The 22965-nt window shown below is 39.3% G+C and overlaps 1 pseudogene; it reads right to left on the bottom strand.

Moving 5' to 3' along the window:
* LOC145394155 (glutamate receptor 1-like) overlaps positions 1 to 22965 on the bottom strand; it is an 804310-nt pseudogene that overhangs the window by 582053 nt on the left and 199292 nt on the right.

Below are 22965 nucleotides of genomic sequence, written 5' to 3'. Positions count from 1 at the left end.
AACAGTACAGTAATTCAGCAATTGTGAGTAATTAGTCTCTGCTGTGTACTGTTGAGAAAGTTTATAAATTCTCGTTCTTAGAGAATCTTAGCAAGTCAGCGTAAAGTAATCGTTGCTTGATGTAGCAAGACAATCATTGTCTCTGCTCTTCAATATTATTGAATATTATTATCAATTTAAATAACATTTAACCATATATTTCAAAAGTACTGTGTTATTATAAAAACCCCGTGACACATATCATGTGACTAAAACCAAAGCAATATTTCAATATTTTATTGATGTCATAATAAATAAATTTCATTTTTATTATATGTAATTCCTAAGAACTAAAATATCAACACATTTTGGCAGGAAAAAAATAAATCGAAGATCAGAAAATCAAAATAATTCATTCATGTTCATGATACACCTATTTACTCTGACCATTAAGGAGAGAGTCACTATTTTGGATGTTGTCTAAGACAAAGTACTATAATCAGTGAGATCCCTGGCACTGAAAAGTTTCAATCAGCTTCTCAAACCGGGGTGATTTAGATGACAGACTGCATCTTAGGTCATGCTCTGGTTGTAGATGGTTTCTGTACTTTGTGAGTTCAGAAAATCCTGCCTCACACAGATGAGTTGTAGCAAAGGTAAGGAGTGCTTTCAGGGCTTCACCTCCAAGAATTTTCTTTTCTTTGTAAACTCTGATCCAGAATGAGCTCAGTGATTCATTTTGTTTCCTGAAATCATAACGAAGTGTTTCATCATTCTGAACCTCGATGAGCTGCTCCTGGAGGTAGCTGATGTTCGAAATCTCGTCAGGTAAGTCTTCAGCTTCAATGCTGAAGGGATTTCTTACCCAGGCATATTTCATCACATTCTCAGGAATGTAGTGAAAAACTCTTCGATTAGTCTGGAGAAATGTTCCACAATGATGCTTTGGACCTGGGTAAGAGAAAATTTTTCGTCTTCCAGAAATTCACTCAAAGATCGAACGACGCTGTCTTCCCAGTCTCAGTTTTACTCTTCCACAGCTTCAGTTTCCCCTTGAATGCAGTTACCTTCTCTGACAGCCCAACTAATGTCTGATTGTGACCTTGCATTGAAATGTTCAAGGCGTTAATCTCAGCAATGATATCTGCAAGATAAGCCATTTGCATCACCTACTTTGAATCAGAGAATCTTTGGGGCCAGTGAAAGATTCTTTTTTTCTAGAAATATCTCAGTCTCGTTCCGCATTTCAGGCAACCGTTGGAGCACCCTTCCTCGTGACAGCCACCTAACCTCAGAGTGGTACAACACGTGTACATGTTCTGAACCAAAATCAAAACACATCCAACTGATGATCCTGGAGGGCACAGCCCTAGATTAATGAAACTGACTACCTGGATGACTTCCTGCATCACTTTCTGTAACTCAGGTGACAACCCCTGAGAAGCAAGATTCTCACGGTGAAGGAGACAGTGAACAATCAGCACGAATGGATTTTCTTCTTTAACTCTAGCAATGAAGCCATGACGTACTCTCAGCATTGCTGGTGCACAATCACAACAGACATAAAACACTGATTCCATTGAAGCCCTTCTTCCTTGAAGAATGAGTCCATAGTATTGAAAATATCTTCTCTGGTTGTGGTTGTGTGTAATGGCCGACAGAACAGAAATTCCTCTTCCATGTCTTCTGGACCTCGGTACCGTACGTAAGCCATGAGCTGGGCATCATTACTCCGAAAAGAAAACGGTTAAGTTTTAAAATATAAAATGTACAGTACCGGTACGCTACTCCCAGTTGTGTGCATGGTAATAATCTTTTTTTAAGCCAAATGCAATTGCCCACTGTAGGAGAGAGAGAGAGAGAGAATGCAAAGTGTGAAGTATCGACAAGTACGGTAATATGTTAAAAAGTAATAATATACAATATTAATAATATCAGTAATATATTTGTCTCTTGGCGACCCACTCCAAATGGCTTGGCGACCCAAAATTGGGTCGCGACCCATAGGTTAACAACCACTGGTCTAAACCATGGCTCATATTTTCGTCGGTTAAGGAAGCTCCCTAACACCTCCTCCTTAGCGATTTATATTTGGATGTGCCTGATTATTATGTTTTTGTGCGTTATTTATGTAGAGTATGGCGATACTGAGAAGATTTATGTAACAAAGAAGAGGACAATAAGGTGTAATAAACAAAACAAGTTGCTACGAAAAGATATCAGGCAGCTTCCTTAACTGACGAAAATACGAGCTCATGGCACTTTGGATTACAGAACGAAAAGTAATCGCGAAATGTGTTATCTTCCTTAACAATTTTCTCTGCACATTTCACCTTCATATTCTTTTGTAAGGTTAGGACGAAAACTATGACGACATTCAAACGATATAAATAAGAAAGTGGTAAGGTGCATTATGTAAAATTAATACCTGAGAATGGACCTCAATATTCTCCTGTACGGTTATTAACAAATCACGTCAACATTAAAACAATATAAATAAAACAATGTTAAATGTAAAATAAATATCTAAGGAATACGGTCCTTATACAGGTTTACAGAACAGATACAGTAACGACAAAATACAGGATGTCCCTTGATATTCTTTTGTAACTTCTGGAGGCGAATCAAGGGCTAATTCTGAGTGAAAAAAACAACAACAACATAGGCCTAATTCGCAACCGTCAAAGAGCAATAATTACCAATGAGCTTATGAGTTAACGTTGTTTCCTTTTTAATTAACCCACAAAGTCATCAATAACTCAGTGTCGCTATAAGTGAACCAGTGTCGATATGTCTTTTTCAACTCACCATCAGCCCTAGAATAACCTGATTTAAAAAAAAAAAAAAAAGTCCCTCGGAACACATTGTACGTCTGAGGTGAACCCCTAATCTTATAGAGGCTGAAGGAGAACACACAGTCACGCACCAATAAACTTACTCAAGCCTGAAATTAAATGATTCAAAGTCGCAGTTTGCCAGATCTGAGACGAGTGGGAGGGGTGGAGGGTGGACACAGGAAGTTACATGACACCGTGGGAGGGGGTGGAGGGTGGACACAGGAAGTTACATAACACCGGGGGAGGGGGTGGAGGGTGGACACAGGAATTTACATAACACTGTGGGAGGGGGTGGAGGGTGGACAAAGGAGTTCATGACGCCGGAATTTCATGGTGCCGGAAGTTCATGATACCAGAAGTTCATTATATCGGAAGTTCACGACACCAGACCATCAAGACCCGTTTGGATTGAACCTTTCCAATCCGGTGACGTCTTTCTTTAATTTTATTCTTGCGATCTCCTGTGTTATTAAAATTCTGGAGATGCTCATCGAACTGGAGAGGTGAGATCCGGCTTTCATTTATCCCTTCCCGGCAAGACGCCTCCCTTAAACATCTAATCATCTGTCTCGTGCGAGGCCCGTATTCTCGTCGGGTAAGATGGCTCCCTAGCACTATCTACTCGGCGATTTATTTTTGGATATATCTGATTAATATCCTTCTGTACGTTACTTATGCAGAGAATGGCGATGCTCGAAGGATTTATATAACACAGAATAAGACAGTAAGGTTTAATAAAACATATAAATCGCTTAGGAATGGGTGCTACGAAGCTCTCTTAACCGACGAGAATAGGGGACTAAGAATCATTTCAATAATGTCATTGGAATGAATGGGCGAAAAACATGAAGGAAACTTATCCGACCAAAAATAAAATGGAAAAATAACTGGACACGTATCACGAACACGAAACAATTGCAGAAAAAATAAAAAATGTTAACAGAGGAAGCCATGGTAAAGGAAAAGCACTAACTAGGAGTCGTGAAATTAACAGGTGTGAAAAATGGGAAAACATTCTGTAAAACCCAACGATTAAAAAAAAAAAAAAAAAAAAAAGGAAGTTAGCCGGGGTAACTAGAGTAACAGGAGGGAGGACTGACCGTCGCGCGCCCGCGCGCGGGAGAGAGAGAGAGAGAGAGAGAGAGAGAGAGAGAGAGAGAGAGATCCGGAGCATCTAGTTAAAGTGCCAAGAGAGAAAACTGAACATGAAAAAAAGAGCGATAGGTTGGCCAAAGAAAACATTGGTAAAAGGCAAGAGCAGTAACCGTGGAAGAAGACTTATTGGTAAATGATGAAGGAGTGGAAGCTAAACCATTCAGCAGAAAACGAGAACAAACAGCAGATAAAACAGGAGACTGAAAGCTAACTGTATTACAAGACAATAGCACAGACCGTCGCGAGAGTATCACAGGTAAATTTTGAAGCAGCGAAAGTAAAATAGTTCATAAGGCAAGCAGTAGCAAGAGGAAACGGAAGAAAACGGGAGGTTGGAAGAGATAACTATATATATTAAAAAAAAAAAAAAAAAAAAAAAAAAAGCGGACTCACTGACAGTCGTGTGAGTCGTAGAGCTAAATTTTGAAGTACCAGTAGTAAAATAATTTAGCAGGCAACCTGTAGCGGGAGGAAACAGTAGAAGAAAATGGGATGCAGGAAGAGGTAACTATGGTAAAAAAAGAAGACGTGCTCACTGACCGTCATGGGAGTAGTAGAGGTAAATGATGTGATCCCAGCGGTAGTGGTGGATGAGGTCAATGATGGCCTGGTGGTACTCGGGTCTCATCGTGGTGGCGTAGTCCATCAGACCAGAAGACGGGTTCGGTACCTGTACGCCAGAAAGACCGAGATGTTTATTATGTCGCAATATATACCGTACTTCCTGCTGCTCTCACATATATGATTTTTGTCTCGAATATCTATCTATTTATATCTATCTATGTCTCTCTATATCTATCTGTCTCCCTATTAATCTTCCTACCTATATTTTTTGGTCTCACTCTGGTACCTGAGGGTAACCAGATGAGTAAGTGGATAAACATATTCTCTCTCTCTCTCTCTCTCTCTCTCTCTCACACACACACACACACACACACACACACACACACACACACACACAACATTCCTCCGGTACCAAAGAGTTTCACATTTTCTTAGTACACTATCTCACAAAACTCCCGCAGAAAAATGGATGTTACATCAAGGAATATCTTCGTATAAAGTCTCTACAAGCCTCTATGCAAGTTTGTCATTTAGGCTTCCTGTTGCTTAGAAACCTTTTTTTATTTGTTCAAGATGTTGTTTCCGAGTAGTGAAGGGCTTTGGGATGTAATTTAGGTGGTAGTACTTCATGGTTAGCCATATACAGTATACAGCATTATGTATATCGCCCTTAACATTGTCTAGTATGGTATTTTTCTATCTGTCTGTTGCCATACGCCATATTCCAGTAAGAGGTAACCGTTTGTCGTTGAGTTAGTTGTTTTTTCGGGGAGGGGCACTAACCCTCCGCCAACCCACTTGCTGACACGTTGGGAACACGTATGGGTTGGTTATATGGTTACCACCCAGCGCTGTAAATGGTTTCGTGGTTTACAGGAAACCATTTGGCTGGTCACTCAATGTAAAGCCACCTGAAAAGGAAAGAAGAGTAATACATAGTGACAAGAAAGATGGGAGAAGTAGGAGGAGAGGAGGACAGACAAAGAAAAAGAATGATAAGGTGAAGGAAGGAGTAGGCAGCATTCTGTTATTATTTCCACTTTGATATTGACAGTTTGCATCAATAACTTGGGGTATGATATTGTGGTATACCGTGCAGAAGCAATCACTGACGAAGAGGTGATGCAATATTTCAAAAGCCATTTATTATCCCCCAAACCATTTATAATATGTACAACCCTGTGTGTCGGTCCTCCATTCCGAAATATCTCCAAAACTGAAAAAGGTTGAAGTGACAGGAGTGGCTGTTTTATATTTAATTTTATTCCATGTCAGACCATATACATACATAGTGAGAATATATGATATACTTACTCATAATTTTTGCATGTAAAACTACGTAACAGAGAGAGAGAGAGAGAGAGAATCCTTACAACCCCCATCCCTAAAGAAGATTACATTTCATCATATGTAAATAAATGAACAAATAAATAACAAAGTCGTTGGAACTATTAATAACCCTGCTATTACAAATAAACCACATCCCTACAAGTAAGAAGGCTGTTGCCTCCCTTGCATTAATTTACAAATACTTCTATGGCAAATGCTCAGACGAAGTTGCGTCCATTGTGTCATCTCTCCATGCCTTCCCCCGTGCTGCACGGGCATCTGTTAGCGCTCATGACTGGAATGTCACTCAGCATATTGCAGAACTTCTGCCTATCAGAATTATTTTATTCCCTGAACTGCATCTCTCTGGAACTCGCTTCCCCAGAGTTGTTTTCCCCAAAACTTCAAACCTAAAGCGGTTCAGGTCGAACTGTTACAGATTTTTATGACTGGAAGAGGACAGTAATCTGGTATATATATTTTTTTTTCCTCTGTTCTGTCATTAAAAAATAAAAATAAAAAATAAAAACAAGAGTTCCGCCATCAGATTATCTCCACTCATACAAGGCGTTTGTAAATACGTAGGAAGAATTGCAGAAAAAATAAACAGCAATTCTCTTCATTACGACAAATTACAAGACAGTGGTGGACGTGCTTGGAAATCCCGTGATGAGGTGTTCCGAGCTCCGCCACGAGGTTTTTCAGAACATTACGTAAGAGTGGCATTACTGTTTGTGTAAACAGTGGGGCGCTAATATTCTCCCTAGTTGTAAATGCTGTGTGTGTGTGTGTGTGTGTGTGTGTGTGTGTGTGTGTGTGTGTGTGTGTGTGTGTGTAAATGCCAAGCTATAATTACTCCGATTCCTATGATTCATTCAGGTAAGTGAAATCAACTGGCATTTACTGGAATACGATGCTGCAGACTTGTCCCTCCCAAGAGGGGATTCATGATACCGATGTTAACTTTGACGCTCCTATGACTCAATTTCAGCTTGACAAAGTTGTTTGACATTAGCTAGAATAAAAAAAAATAACGTTGTCTGTGCCTCGAGTTAAATGTCAATTCCCAGAATGATCCCATCTCTTGTTGACATACATGTATGTAAAGTGTATTATGTATATTTACGCCTCTGTATAGCGCAGTGGTTCCCAACCTATGGGTAATTACCCACAAGTGGGTAATTTGGATAATTTAAGTGGGTAATGGAAGGCTGAGAATAAATAATAATAAATAATAATTTAGTATATGAATGTGTGCTTTTATTTTACAATGTAAGTAGTGTTTCAAGCATTTTTCTTAAAGGAGTATTAGTTTGCTAGTCTCAGTATTTTCATTATTATTCACTGTGAATGTTAAAAGGGATAATAATTACTATCTTTGGAGTATTCAGTAATTTTTTTTTTTTCCCTGAAGGTATGTAAGTAATGAGAGTACCGGTATGGTGATATATATTTTTAGTTTTTATTTGGAATTCAGTTCATTGAAAAGTTAAAGTATTTACTCATACATACATGTAAAAACTGAGATTATATAAAAAGAAATAAAACATCAAGCCTTCAGTATATTTTACCTATTTACCTATTTACCTATTTATTTTATCATAGATATATACTACTGTACTTACACTTGATGATGTGGGCAACACAAACTCGAAGAAGTCAGTAAACGGGTAATGCAATGAAAAAGGTTGGGAACCAATGGTATAGCGTGACTTACAGAATATGCATTGACTATTATATTCCCATTCATACCACATCTGTGTGTACGTAACGATGTGTATGTATGAACAGAGAACCTACTTGTATGTACCGTATGTCTGTTAAAAGGTCATTCTCGTAATCATCAACTTGACCTCTTTTTCTACCTATAGATGGAGTCAGCAAGAGTCAAGAAGGCCAGGAAAGTTAAAAGCACGATAGAGGGAGAACAATCAACAGCACACCCAGTGAAATGCACAAAACACATTCACAAACCAATGATGTCACCAGAATCAGCCCTAACCACCTGCACATTTTTTCTATTGCATTTTTTAACACTGATAGGGATTCACAGCAAATTTTATACTACTGCCATCCAATCCACACATGTGCGTAATTATGAAACTAATGTGGATGTGGAAATATGAAGCCCAAGTGTATGTGTTATTATGAAACCTAGTGTTTGTGTAACTATTAAACCTGAGTGTGTAAATATTAAACCCGTGTGTGTGTGTGTGTGTGTGTGTGTGTGTGTGTGTGTGTGTGTGTGTGTGTGTGTGTGTGTGTGTGTGTGTGTGTGTGTGTGTGTGTGTGTGTGTGTGTGTGTGTGTAAAAATGAAACCTATGTGTGTGTAAATATCAAACCTGTATGTGCAGATATTAACCCTATGTGTATGTGTAAATATTAAACCTATGTGTATGTCTAATTATTAAACCTATGTGTGTGTCTAAATATTAAACCTATGTGTGTGTGTATAGATTAAAACGGTGATACCATTACCATATTATTCTCCACCATATATGTGTGCAAATATATATATCATACAGCCAACACATATGTAAATAACTACCACTACATTATATACAACCACACCAACGTATAATGGCCAGTGAACCATGAAAAGAAATTACCTTCAGTTAATCCTAAAAATGTGTGAAAGGGGAAGATAAATGGCGCGCGCACGCGCTCGAGAGAGAGAGAGAGAGAGAGAGAGAGAGAGAGAGAGAGAGTGGGAGTCAGTACTCGGGATAAGGGCAGAGGTAGGTGAGGAAAGGACGAGAGACCAAGTAGGGAGGAAGAAGTGATGGGGTAGGGAGAGAGAATGAGGAGGGAGGAAGAAGTGATGGGGTTGGGAGAGAGAATGAGGAGGGAGGTGGGAAGAAGGGGTGAGGGAAATGGGGAGAAGGAATGAGGGAGGTGGGGAGAGAGGGTGAAGGGTGAGGTAAGTGAGGAAAGGGGATGAGGGAAGTAGGGAGAGAGGGGAAGTGACAGGTAGAGAGAAGTTAGTGATGGAGATGTGAGGAATGGTTAAGTGTAAGGTAGGGCAAAAGATAAAGTGGGGGTGAGAAGTATGAAAGCAGAGGAGAGAATGGGAGGGGATGGGAGTGGAGGGGTGAGGTGGAGCACGGGGTGGGGTGTAGGAAGAGGTGTGGGGTTAGACTATGGCATGAATGTGGGTAGATGCGTAGTAGCCAAGCGAGGATATGAGTGAAGTGTGTGTGTGTGTGTGTGTGTGTGTGTGTGTGTGTGTGTGTGTGTGTGTGTGTGTGTGTGTGTGTGTGTGTAAATAAGTTTATGTTTTTCGCCAAAACCACGCTCACAACCTCTAACTCTCCCCACTCAAATGATGACGCCAAAACCAAAACATGGATATATGACAGGAATTCACACAGCTCACAGTATTTACCCCAACGCTGCCACACACGCTGGCTCTAGGCTCTTCATTACAATCATGGTTCTATTATTGATGTCTCTTCTTTATCTTTACCATTTAAGAGCCATTTTTGCTTTACTGCATTTTCGTTATCAGTATTCTTGTGCTCTCCGCTGTTCACCATAAACTGTGGAATATAAAGAACTCACACTGCTTCTAGTATTGCTCCCAATGTTAGAAATTAGGCTGGCTTTACGTTTTTATTATAAACTTGGGCACGTGATTTATGTCTCTGTTTACTGTCTCGATGCTCAGCGCTCCTTAAAATACAACTCAATATTCCTTCAGTTCAATTACGTTTTTATTATCTTTGCTATCTCCAGACAATTCCATTCACTGAGACTTTTCGAATCAGTGGGGTTAGACAAAGCTTCCATTAACCCACTAACCACTGCTGCTTGTCTAAATAAAATATAATCATTTAACACGAGTACTAATAATATAAGTACACTATAGGAGTGAAAGGCTTAGAATTTATTGCATTTCATAACGATCTGTGGGAAATCATATCAATATATCTACTACACCTATCATCACCATCACCAAAACCATCATCACAGTTACCATCTCCACATCATCATCAATTCAGTATAGTTAACCTTAATTTTGTCGTGTTTTACAATGCCGTTAATTGATCGAATGGAAGCATTTAGTAGTACAAAACTAACAGCCAATTCCATATAAGGAGTAGATCCCGACTGTAGGATATATCAGTCCTGTACATTTGGGGGAACATAACCAGGCACGTCTCATGATGGGTTAACATAATCGAAAAAAAAATCAGGTACTTTTGGGAAATCGAGCCTCTGAACGGCTGACACTCCAACTGGAGTGTTTTAAAAATTACACCACACGCCATAAAGGGGTCCAAGTCGGGCCAAAACTGTTCAGTCCTAACAATAGTGTTTTCTTAACTATTTTATGGCATGTCCTTGAAGTATTCTATGAATTTTAATGTTAAATGGCTTTTTGTGTGTTTCATCTGTTGTGTGTGTGTGTGTATATATATATATATATATATATATATATATATATATATATACATTAGCTGTCCTTGTTCTGCATTTACTCCTGGTGTACGACGGCAATGAGCTCTGTTGTTACGCTGCCATGATCTTTTTAGCGTAATCGATCACTACTAAGGACAAACCAATTTATGTTGTGAAAATTATTTCACTCATCTGATCAGTCTATGGCTCCTATGACCCACACTTGGTTCAATAAAATCGTGTGGCGTTGTCTGGAACAAAATGCTGAATTGTCTCAGCCATGACTGTGCACACACCATGCCCAGACGCCACGTGGACATTGCTGTTATGAGTCCATATTATATTTACAAATCATACTAGATAGATAGATAAATAGACAGATAGACAGCTCTATGCGAGCCTGGGAATGGGAAATGATCTTGCAAGTTACACTGAGGAAAAGCTGACGACAGATTACGAACTAGCCAGTCAGGAGATGATGCAGTTAGTTTGTCAGCGATACACCAGGTGAACACACATACACACATACTCACACACAGGCTTCTAGAACTTTCCAACCACAGGGAACACACGTGATACGACTCCTGTTTCACCAGAATTTAGGAAAAAGAGCTCAGAAGGAGAGAGGCCATAGAAGCGGCAGGGAGTGGCAAGAAAGGCTTAGCAACTTGGAAGAGAGAGAGAGAGAGAGAGAGATAGGGAGATAGCTAGCGGGACTCTACTTTATACTTCGCTCTGTGTGAGAGACTTGTTAATATTTCCAAGACAAATAAAAATAGTCCCATACTACTCTTTACCTCTCCTTGTCATTGAATGACAAATGGGAAAGAAGATTATGTACTTACAAAGCTACTCAAGTATAACAACTGCTCGTCCACAAGTCTAATATATATAACTTCTCTACAAGTAACTACAAAGTCTTTTTATGACATTTGGTGGCAGCGAAAAGAACGCACCTCGTCTTCGAATCAACAGTGAATTTCTACAAAAGCAGGCAACACTCTACAAGATTAACTGCAGTTCTACAGTGAACGAACTACAACCATCTACAATCAACTACAAGTAACAACTCTATGAGTCGTCTGTATAATCTTCTACACGCACCTATAAGTAGCGGCAGTCTTCATCCTACGAGTAAATCACAAGAAAAAAGGACCAAGAATACATCAAGTAAGAAAATACAAAACAAACAAACGAAGAGTGAGACACGACTCATAACTCATAACCACCAGACCTCACCCTCCTCTCTCTGCTACATCCACCCAACCCCCACTGCTGATGCAGGAGTGAAGAGGTCAAGACAACAAAGCAAATACCAAGTCCATATTCACAACACATCTTACTCACTCATCTTCACTCAAGTTACTCATCGCTACTCATTTACTCACCACAGCTACCAGTGTGGGAAGCCGACGTCACCATGTGCTGAGATGACATCACAAGGCGAGTCTGCCGTGCCAAGCAACGTGTGACTGACACCAGGCACTTCTCACCCACTACTCATTACTCATTATTCACATAGCTCCTACTCATACTCATTTATTTTCACCGTTGAGTTGGAAATTCTATGCTGAGGTTTGCCTGGGACAGCTGTTAACCACCACAAGCACCAGGCCATGGAATTTCCTGAGTAATATCGTCCATCAAAACAGCACTAGAATTATCAAGAGATCTTCAATCAAACCTGCATTTTTCTTCCGAGATCGACTTTTGTATCGACACACCTCTACGATCTGTATCAAGTGGGTAAAATTATACTTACTCATTTCTTCTCAGTGCTAAAATTAGCTATATTCAACTTTTTTTTACTTATTTCCATATATACACTTATACACTCACTATCTATCATTTATTTCAACTTATTTACTCATCTATTTTGTTAGGACATAAATAAACAAGAGCCATATTTCATAACACCATATCTTAATGACAGGAATATTTTCGCCACCACCCACGTTAATACCAGATGACACACAATCTGCCACAACAACAGACTCACAATTAAGAGAGCACCAAGGCAACACACCGGATGACACACAATTTGCCACAACAACAGACTCACAATTAAGAGAGCACCAAGGCAACCCACCCCTTGTACAAACCTCACCACACACTAAAGACCAAGAAACAAATACGGCAGTTTCAGATGATGAGTGGGAAACCCCCTCTGACGTAGCAAGTGAGGACTTTGTCGCTGACTTGCACACATATGCCAATATACTTAATAGGGTTCACCGGTCCGGTCGTACATATTCCACCATTCCCTCACACAACGATAAACACGTCCAAGTTGAATTAACAGACCAAACAGAGAAAATGAATCAAGAAACAAATACCGCTGATCTAACAACCACACCTCAAGTGTTTGTATATCACGAGGATAAAACTGCCCTAAAATTCTCTGGCACAGACAAAGATCGCATTGATGTCATTTCATTACTCAGTCAGTGCGAACAAATGTTCATCAAGTGCCACATACTATATGAACAAGAGAAAATTGCTATTTTTTCATCTTGCATAAGCCAGGAAAGATGTCCAGCAAGCAATTTACTCTGCTCAGACAAGCTCCATAGGGCTAGGACATATGATGAATTTAAAACCGAATTTTTGGAGAAATTTTCTGGAGGTATGAACTTCTTGCCAGGTATAATTCCAGAATTACATAAAATTGTAGATCTTGTAAGGGAGCACACTACAAACCATGTGCTCAGTGAAATAATTGCTGATGTCTCCACAATCAAAAGAACATTGTTAGTTACTTTGGAAAATTCTAATTGGATAACAGATGATGGAAAGATGTTCCCAGACCTCATCGTGGATATCACTGGTTATGTAGCTGCCTTGTGTAAAATTACCTGATAGGACCCTTAAGATCGCCAAGACGATCGCGTACACCCCAGGAATGTGCTTGCTAGACTTAATGAACGAGGTAGAGATGCAGTGCAGTAAAGCAGGTATGGTCGACACATATGCACATTCTGGTAGAATGAGGGTACCTGAGACAGTATCAGCTGTGAAAACATCTACACCGACCCCAAACAGAGAACAAAATCGATGGCGACCCGAAAGCAGGCAGAGCAAACAACCAAACATGACAAGGCCTCGATCACAGACGCCGTGCTACAGGCAGTTTCATAAGTTTTCGCGCAGCCCGAGCAGGTCTCGCGCCATGAACAACACTTCTTATGGGAAATCACATCGTAGGTCACAGTCAAGGGATAGGTCCATTCTATGTCATTATTGTGCAAAACCAGGACACACAAGGTATGAATGCTTTTTCAAAGCAAAGGAGGACAAACAAAAGACACAAGGATTTGGTCCTTACTGTAGGCATCATAGATACCAAGGGCACTGGACCAGTGACTGCAAAACAGTAGAAAAAATTGTTTCTATGTTCAAATCGGGGGAAGACCAAGTCATGACAAAAAACGAACAAACGTAAAGAAAACAAGTCTAAACTTCACATAGGAGGCATGTTGGGAAATGAGTGTATCTTGATACCAGCTGTATGTGAGGATCAAAACGTTTCCTTATTTTTAGATACAGGCTCTCCAGTGAACTTAATAACACATGAAGAACTAAATAGAATTCTTAAAAATAAAAAGAAAGTAACTTTTCTGGATGAAGCTGATTTAGATTTATACACGGTAGATGGACAACAAATTACAGTGAAAGGTATGATAAAATTAAATATCAGTTTCACAGAGACTACAAGACCATTCTCTGCATTTTTCTATATCGCTGAAAACTTAGCAATTAAAGCTCATATGTTACTGGGCTTAAGATCCATGAGAGCTGAGAACATAACCATACTCCCACAAATGAATGGAATAGACTTTGACAATGAATTCATAGAGGAAATAACTTCAGAGCCCTCACCGATTGGTAGAAGAGAGCCAAAAAGAATTGGTAATATTAAAGGCTTAAACAAACATACACAAACAGATGAGTGTATAGATCCACTCCCACCACCAACCCCATCCTCCAGAATTAGTGACCCAGATAACAGTACTGATTTATCAATTTTTCCAGCCCATCTCACTAATGATTTAGTTATACCACCTAATTCCTACATGAAGGTTACCATAAAGAGCAAATTACGGAATAGTACTGTTCTTGTCTTAGAAGAATTATGTAAAGTAAAGGGATTGTCAGTAGAAAACGCATTATGTCATACGAACGACGAAGGGCAAACTCAGATATTCATAATTAATCACATGAATGCGGAAGTTCAGTTGAAAAAGGGAACTTGCATAGTTAATATTGAAAAATGTCCCGCCCCTGTGAAGGAAATAGTTATAGCTGGAGTAACAAGTGAGATAAAATCTACGGATAGAGAAAGAATAAAAGAGAATTTAATTCACTCAGGTGAATTTGATGAAGAAAATGATTTGTTAACCCTGCTGGAAACACACAGGGACACCGTAGCATTGCCCAAAGAACAATTAGGGTGTACTAACTTGATTAATCACATGATTAATGTGCACCCAGAAACACCACCAATTTTCGTACCAGCTTACCGCATCCCACACTCCCAACGTACACTTGTAAATCAGTATGTCGATGAAATGTTAAAACTTGGAATTATTGAGCCTTCAGTCTCCCCGTGGAATGCCCCATTATTCTTCGTGCCCAAACGAAATGGAGAAATGCGTGCGGTAGTAGATTACCGTAAACTAAATAATCACACAATCCCAGACAGATTTCCCATGCCATTGCTAAGCGACGTTCTACAGAATATTGGTCCTGAGAATAATATATTCTCCACCATCGATCTCCTAAACGGCTATTATCAGATTCCGGTATCGAAGGAGTCACGTAAATACACTACCTTTTCAACAAAAAGAGGCCATTATCAATATACAAGAATGCCAATGGGACTGAGGACAGCCCCAGGCACATTCCATCGTCTTATGAATTACGTATTGTCAGGAATTTTAGGACAAGGAATATTTGTTTATCTTGACGATATTATAATCGCAACGAAGAATATTAAGGATCATCTCAGGAAATTAGACTTACTCTTACAAAAGCTTAGTGATGCTGGTTTAAAAATTAAACTTTCTAAATGCAAATTTTGCTTTAAGGAAATAAATTTCTTAGGCCACAGATTAAGTTCTGATGGTATTCACACCACTGATGACAAAATACAGGCAGTGAGAGATTTTCCTGAACCCACTACGACTGACGAAGTTAGACAATTTTTAGGTCTGGCTGGGTATTATAGGTCATTCGTACCACAGTTCTCTCATATAGCCTTTCCTCTATTCCAACTACTCAAAAAAGATGCTGTATTCCAATGGGAAGACGAACAAAAAAGGGCATTTAACAATCTACAAATTAAACTAACAAATGCACCTTGTTTAGCATATCCAGATTACACAAAATCATTTCTTATTTGTACAGACGCATCAGTTAAAGGATTAGGGGCTGTGCTGATGCAGGAAGATAAAAGAGGAAAAAATCAACCAATTGCATTTGCCAGCAGACAAACAAGAGGTGCAGAGAAAAATTATTGCACTACAGACTTAGAGGCACTTGCAGTGGTTTTTACATTACAAAAGTTTCGAGATTTGGTATATGGTTACAAAATCCACTTATTCACCGACCATAAACCACTGGTGGGTATGTTTAAAGAAAAACTCCTTTCTGGGAGGAGAGCAAGATGGAAATGTACAGTTGAAAACTACAATGTACAAATTCATTATATACAAGGTAAAATGAACATAGTAGCTGACGCATTATCTAGGAACCCGAACACAATTCAGGTCGCGGCGTTAGATCTCAAAGGAAATATCCCAAACCACGAGGATATCGCAAAGGCACAAAGACTTGACCCAATATGGTCTAAAGTTATATACAAGTTAGAAAGTGGAGATGACATACAATTACCCAAACTGCATGTCCCACTCAAACAATTCACAATGGTCAATAATACATTATAAAAGATTAACTCTAAACAATCAAAACGCCAAAGAAATACTAACGAGTTGGTAGTACCTAATGACATGATACCCCAAGTATTACGAATGATACATGACAGCCCACATGCAGGACATCCTGGAAAGGATAAGACATTCAACCAAGCCCAGCTGTTATATTACTGGCCTTCATTACGAAAAGATATAAACAGTCATATAGACAAATGCGAATCATGTGCGAAACACAAAGGATACCCAATCACACCTGCACCGATGGGTAATTACCCTGTACCACATCAACCATGGGATGTTGTCGCTGTTGATTTACTCAAGATGCCATTATCATACAATAATAACCTATACTTATTCGTAGCAACGGATCATTTTTCCCGTTATGTCATTTTAGCTCCAATTAAAGATAAGACAGCAGAGACAGTAGCAAAGGCAATAACAGATAATGTAATATGTCGCTTTACTACCCCAAAGGTACTAATAAGTGATAATGGAGGAGAATTTAATTCTGAGATCTTACAAGAAATATGTAAACAATACATCAAAAAGGTTAACGTTTTAGCCTATCACCCAGCATCGAATGGGTTGGTAGAGAGACAAAATAAAAAAGTATTAGATGTGCTACGACACATTCTCAGTGAAAATTATGCAAGCTGGGATGATTGGATTCCCAGAGTAGAAGCTTCAATTAATGGATCTATAAATAAATCCATAGGTGACACACCACATTTCATTATATATGGAACAAATAAAAAACTACCATATGAGCTCCTAGAAGGTGACAGTATGCCCATATACAATTACGATGATTACTCTAAACTCCGTTTACGTGAATTCCAGGACATTCACAAAAGAGTCAAAAAACAATTAACGATGTCCAAGGAAGAAATGACGGAGGCATTTAACAAGAAGGCAAGAGATTCACCTATCAGCTTAGGAGACATTGTTTACGGTATCATTCATAAGAGAGACAATAAATTATCCCCAAAATTTGAGGGCCCATACAGAGTAATTAACATAAAAGCAAACAAAGTTTTAATTAAGTCACTTTCAAGTGGCGAGGAGAAACAAATTCATATTGACCGTTTAAAACGAGTTTCAAGGGAATTATCACATAATTATTCAGCCTCGGATACAACCGAACAGGCGAACGTACCTCAAGAAACCAAGCAAGAAAACAACAATGATTACAAAAAGAAATTAAGGTCATATACCAAACAATCGAACATAGGTGCAACTGTTCTAATAAAATCTACAGTACATCATTTACGAGAATTAAATATCGATTTAAACTCCTTCTATAAATGAAATAACAATCAACCGTAACGCACATCATCCCTATCATCGACCACAGCATGACCATATTAGGAAATTAATAGATTTTTTTTTTTTTTCGGTAGGTTACGATGAAGGAACTTATGCTATGGATTCTCCTCTACATAGCAAGAGGATATGCGCACTTAGACCCCCAACACATAGTACGATAAGGATGCCTCATAGCTCCAACGGCCACGACTACAATCGTTAAGGACGTCATGAGTACTGAAATAAGTCTAGATTACTTGTATGAATTACCTACTTATCTAGACAGACTTGCGACGCCGATGCGAACTCCGGACTTCATGATAGGAAATTATGTTTCACAAGCACATAACACCAAGGAAGTGAATGAAATGGTAAAGTTAGCGAAATGGAAACTAGAACAGGCAAAGTCAACTATGCTCATCATGATCCAAGATCTCCCATCTTATGGAACGGAGGTACTGAGCGACAGGAACATCACACGTACTCGCCAAAAGCGCGGTTTGTTCGACCTGGGTGGCGCAGTTCTTGGGAACATCTTTGGATTGGCTACAGAGGATGACCTTAAAGAAATAAACAACAAATTTAATAAGACAGCTCAGGTACTAACATACCAAGATAAATTCATCACAGGACAGAACTCAGCAATGAAGACAATTGTGAAAAATCTGAAAAAGTAGAAAACTTAGCTCTCGAGAGTGTAGATAAAATAAATGATATGGAAGGAAACATTACACTTTTCCAACACTTCTCCATCATCACAGAACATATTGACACGATTCTACTACAATTAGAGAACACTAGAGATCGTTTCAGGGCACTTATGCAAGGAATTTCGAATGCTGGTGATGGCAAGATCACAATTGACTTACTCCCAGTTCATGAGCTACGTCAGATAGTTAGCCAAGGCATAATAAACATAAATTGAAGCCGTTGTTCCGAAGTAGAGAATTCATGCAATATTACCCATATTTAGAAGCAACACTAACACCAACATCAGTAGTAGTTCATGTACCATTCATAACTGAAGACCTGTTCACATTATACCAAATACACCCCTTCCCCTCTAAAAATAACAACACTTTGGTCATCATCAACATCAACACAGACACCGAACTCATCATGGTCTCCAAGAGATGGGACACTGTCACTTTCGCAAGTGAATCAACGATTGAACGAAAGTGCCGCACATCCTTACATGCTGTTCATCTTTGTCCTGCGTACATTTTCACGTTTCAGCCTACTGATACAGTCCCTTGTGAAATGGCTATCATCAGAAATGACAATATTCATCATCATTGCAACTTCACTTTTGCTCCAGATAAACTTGTACACCATCAACGCATTGGACACTCACAGTTTATTTATTTCCCTCATAACACATCAGTTTACATAGTCTGTCCAGATATACCACCATCTCATACATCAGCATCGGGATTATACATAGCACCAGACTACTGTGCGGTATTTACACCAGCCATGTCTACTTTATCCACCATCAATCACTACGCCATCCTCAACCATACACACAAACATTTCCACCCACTGCCTGATATGGACTTAAACATGAGCACAAGTATTAAGTTGACTTCACCTAAGTTTGAAACTATGCAGCTGATCAATGAAACAATGAAGCTCTGGGAAGATTTGAGTTTGAGTATGTTCAACCCATATTATGTGTATAGCCCAGCACCTACTGTCTTTATAATCTTCTGCATTGTATTTGCAGTACTGCTGTTTGCAATGCACAGAATGCATGCAAGAATTGCTAATTTGGAGTCATTATTTAGTGGGGGGAGAGTTAACATCCAAGTTAACCCCCCTGAATGAAGTGTACATATTTTGTATATAGTATTAATATATATATATATATATATATATATATATATATATATATATATATATATATATATATAAAATACAATGAAGAATGACCCATGTATGGCATACCAGTACCATTATCTTTAAATGAAATATCAATAACTCTTACCATAATCTTAATTTTAAACTTTTTTTTTTTTTCTTGCATGTATGCAATTCACTACAATAACCCAAGTACATACTGTATTACAGTTAAATAATTTACTTTTAATGCATTTATTCAAATATGTATACAACTTGTTTAAAATATAATATTACTGAATAATCACTATTTACTATAAATATTATATGTATACAATATTATAATCAATATTATGTACTAATAGATTAGCATGTGTCAATGATAATTGCTGTCGGAGGACCTTCAGCTGTGTGGACCGAACAATGTTATGAGTCCATATTATATTTACAAATCATACTAGATAGATAGATAAATAGACAGATAGACAGCTCTATGCGAGCCTGGGAATGGGAAATGATCTTGCAAGTTACACTGAGGAAAAGCTGACGACAGATTACGAACTAGCCAGTCAGGAGATGATAAAGTTAGTTTGTCAGCGATACACCAGGTGAACACACATACACACAGGCTTCTAGAACTTTCCAACCACAGGGAACACACGTGATACGACTCCTGTTTCACCAGAATTTAGGAAAGAAAGCTCAGAAGGAGAGAGGCCATAGAAGCGGCAGGGAGTGGCAAGAAAGGCTTAGCAACTTGGAAGAGAGAGAGAGAGAGAGAGAGAGAGATAGGGAGATAGCTAGCGGGACTCTACTTTATACTTCGCTCTGTGTGAGAGACTTGTTAATATTTCCAAGACAAATAAAAATAGTCCCATACTATTCTTTACCTCTCCTTGTTATTGAATGACAAATGGGAAGGAAGATTATCTACTTACAAAGCTACTCAAGTATAACAACCGCTCGTCCACAAGTCTAATATATATAACTTCTCTACAAGTAACTACAAAGTCTTTTTATGACATTGTTACAAGGTCTGTTCAGTCTTTTGTAAAGTGATTATCGTGGTGTGGCAGGCTGCATCATCATCATCATCATCATCATCATCATCATCATCATCGTCGTCGTCGTCGTCGTCGTTGTCTGGGTAGGATCCAAAAACACACACACACACACACACACACACACACACACACACACACACACACACATGAAAACTGCCAACAAACAAGCCTAAGAAACTGCATTCACCAGCGACTGAAATATTTAATAAACTGAGCAGTCACAAAACAAAGTCCCTGATTCATGCCCTGACGCCAAAAGCAACGTGGAAATTTGCAACTGGTGAACGTACATGTGCTGAATGGAAAAATATACTTTTTTAGCTGTTAAAAAATCTTGTCCAGATTTGTTTACATGCACCTACTCCCCCCACCCCACTCTCTCTCTCTCTCTCTCTCTCCCCTCCTCCTCATTCCTTACTTTCCCCTTAGTGCATTTCCTGTACCTCATCCCTTTCTACCTTCCTTATTGACACTTGTAGTGTAAAGATATAGTAGGACTTAATACAGTTTACCACTTTTAAGTCTTTCCTATGAAAATTCTATGTCGGCTTTTCCATGCTGCAAGGTGGTCCTTCTCACTTTTTTCCTGCCAGCTTCGACTCTTTGGTGGGTGGGGGAGAGCTTTCTTGCTTTACTATCCTTACCTTCAACTTGTAGAATTATCATAGTGATAGTCTTCTCTGTAAAAAGCAGCCTCGAAAGGACCATTAGGTCTGCTGCTGTTTGCTATCATTTGTACTCCTTTGTACTCCATTACTCTCTACCCAAACGCCGACAGATGGGAATCATACGCAGAGCTTGAAGATATTCAAGGGATCTGATAATGTAAACAGTAATAATTTCTTCACATTTGTCCTGGATGCGCCAACACGTGGCTATAACATGACCCTACCAGGACACAGAGTTAGGCTGGACATTACCAAATATTTCTTCAGTTACGATAAAAACAGTGTACGTAACAGGCTCCGGCAAGTGATACGGTCAGCGCAACTACAAATACGTAAAAAAAAAAAAAAGCTAGATAATTATTCGTCAGCTATCGGCGTTGCCTAAGGAAAATTTGGGTGTCAAACACGGAACTCTTCCTGGATCATCCTCAGAGGCGGTAGGATTGGTTGTCCACCCTTGTACTTGGGATTCCATAGTACTAAGAACTGTATAAGAATGAGAAGTCATACTGGAAGGTTTCGTATTTTTTGCTTCCTTACTAAGTTGAATACAAAAACAAATATTTACCCAAAAATGTGTATACATGTATTTCCATTACTTTCATATTAATACTGGTTTCTATCTGCCCTTTGACATTTCCTTCAGGTTTATTAATCCTGTATGATGCTACTTCTGTCTTTTTTCCTGCACGACTTACTGCCGGGAGGTTGGGTGAGTGAGGGAGAAAGCTTAGTGCTGTACTATCCTTTTCTTTTACTTCCGTGGCTTAGGTTATGCATTACCTTTAAATGTTTAAGACGGACCACCTCGTTGGGATCGTATGGTCTGTGTGGCTGTTATCGTAACTATCAATAACTCGATGTAACTCCTTTCTCTCCCTCCTTCTCACTTTCCGAGTCTGCCTTTCTCCCTTCTTCCTTTTCATCCATTCCTTTTATTTGAAGCTTCCCCTCTACATCCTCCTCCCTCCCTTCTCTCACTTCCCTCTTTCCCACCCCTCCTTTCTTTTATTATTCCTTTCCCTCAGTCTCCAATCTATTCTTCCCCTCCACCAGTCATTACACTCTCCCTTCCTACCTCACCTTTCCTCTCCCTCACTTTCCATTTCTTGTCCCGTCCTCTCTCTCCTACCTTCCCTCTCTTACCTCCTTTCCCAGCGTCACCCTGCTCTCCCTCCTTTCTAATCTCCTCTTGTTGTTTCCTCTTCTCTCCCGCTTCACCCCTCCTCTCCCCCACTCACTCCTCTTCCCTCTCGTCCTTCGCTTTCCCAGTCCCCATTTCTTTTTCCTCATCCTCCCCCCTCCTTCTTCTCTCCTGCCTCATTTCCTCTCCCCTCTGTCCCTCTCCTTCGTTGCACTGAAGCCTCACTCTCTCCTCCCACCCTTTCTACATACTGCTGTTCACTGCTCTCCTCCTTCCTTCCTCTACCTTCCTTAGCCTTCCTCTTTCTCCTCCTCCCCTTCTCCCATCCTCATCCTCACTCCCCCACCCCCTCCTTCCCTTCCCTCCTCCTTTTACAACACCACTGCACCATCAAGGGTGCCGACACTCAAAAAAAAAAAAAAAAAAAAGTGGGGGATAATCAAAAATAAAAAAATATCAGTCCATATTACATGAAAAAAATATGCATCGATTATGAATACGTCTACTGTCACTACGACCACGTACCGTACATTCCTAATATTTTCTTGCCATTTCCGGATAGTTTTACTTGACATTCATTAGACTTCAAACATTACGGCCCATATTTTCGTTATGGTGGCGGCTCCCTAGCTCCTTTTCCTGAGCGATTTGTTTTAATTACAACTTACTGTTCCCTTATGTGAACATAAACCCTTTCAATATCGCCATACTCTGCACAATTAACCATCCATATCCAAAAACCAATC

This window comes from Coenobita brevimanus, chromosome 1 (genome assembly GCF_032717465.1).
Source record: "Coenobita brevimanus isolate Jiangsu-jjx chromosome 1, ASM3271746v2, whole genome shotgun sequence".
In the NCBI taxonomy this organism is placed as follows: Eukaryota; Metazoa; Arthropoda; class Malacostraca; order Decapoda; family Coenobitidae; genus Coenobita; species Coenobita brevimanus.
This window is presented reverse-complemented; position numbering and strand designations above follow the sequence as displayed.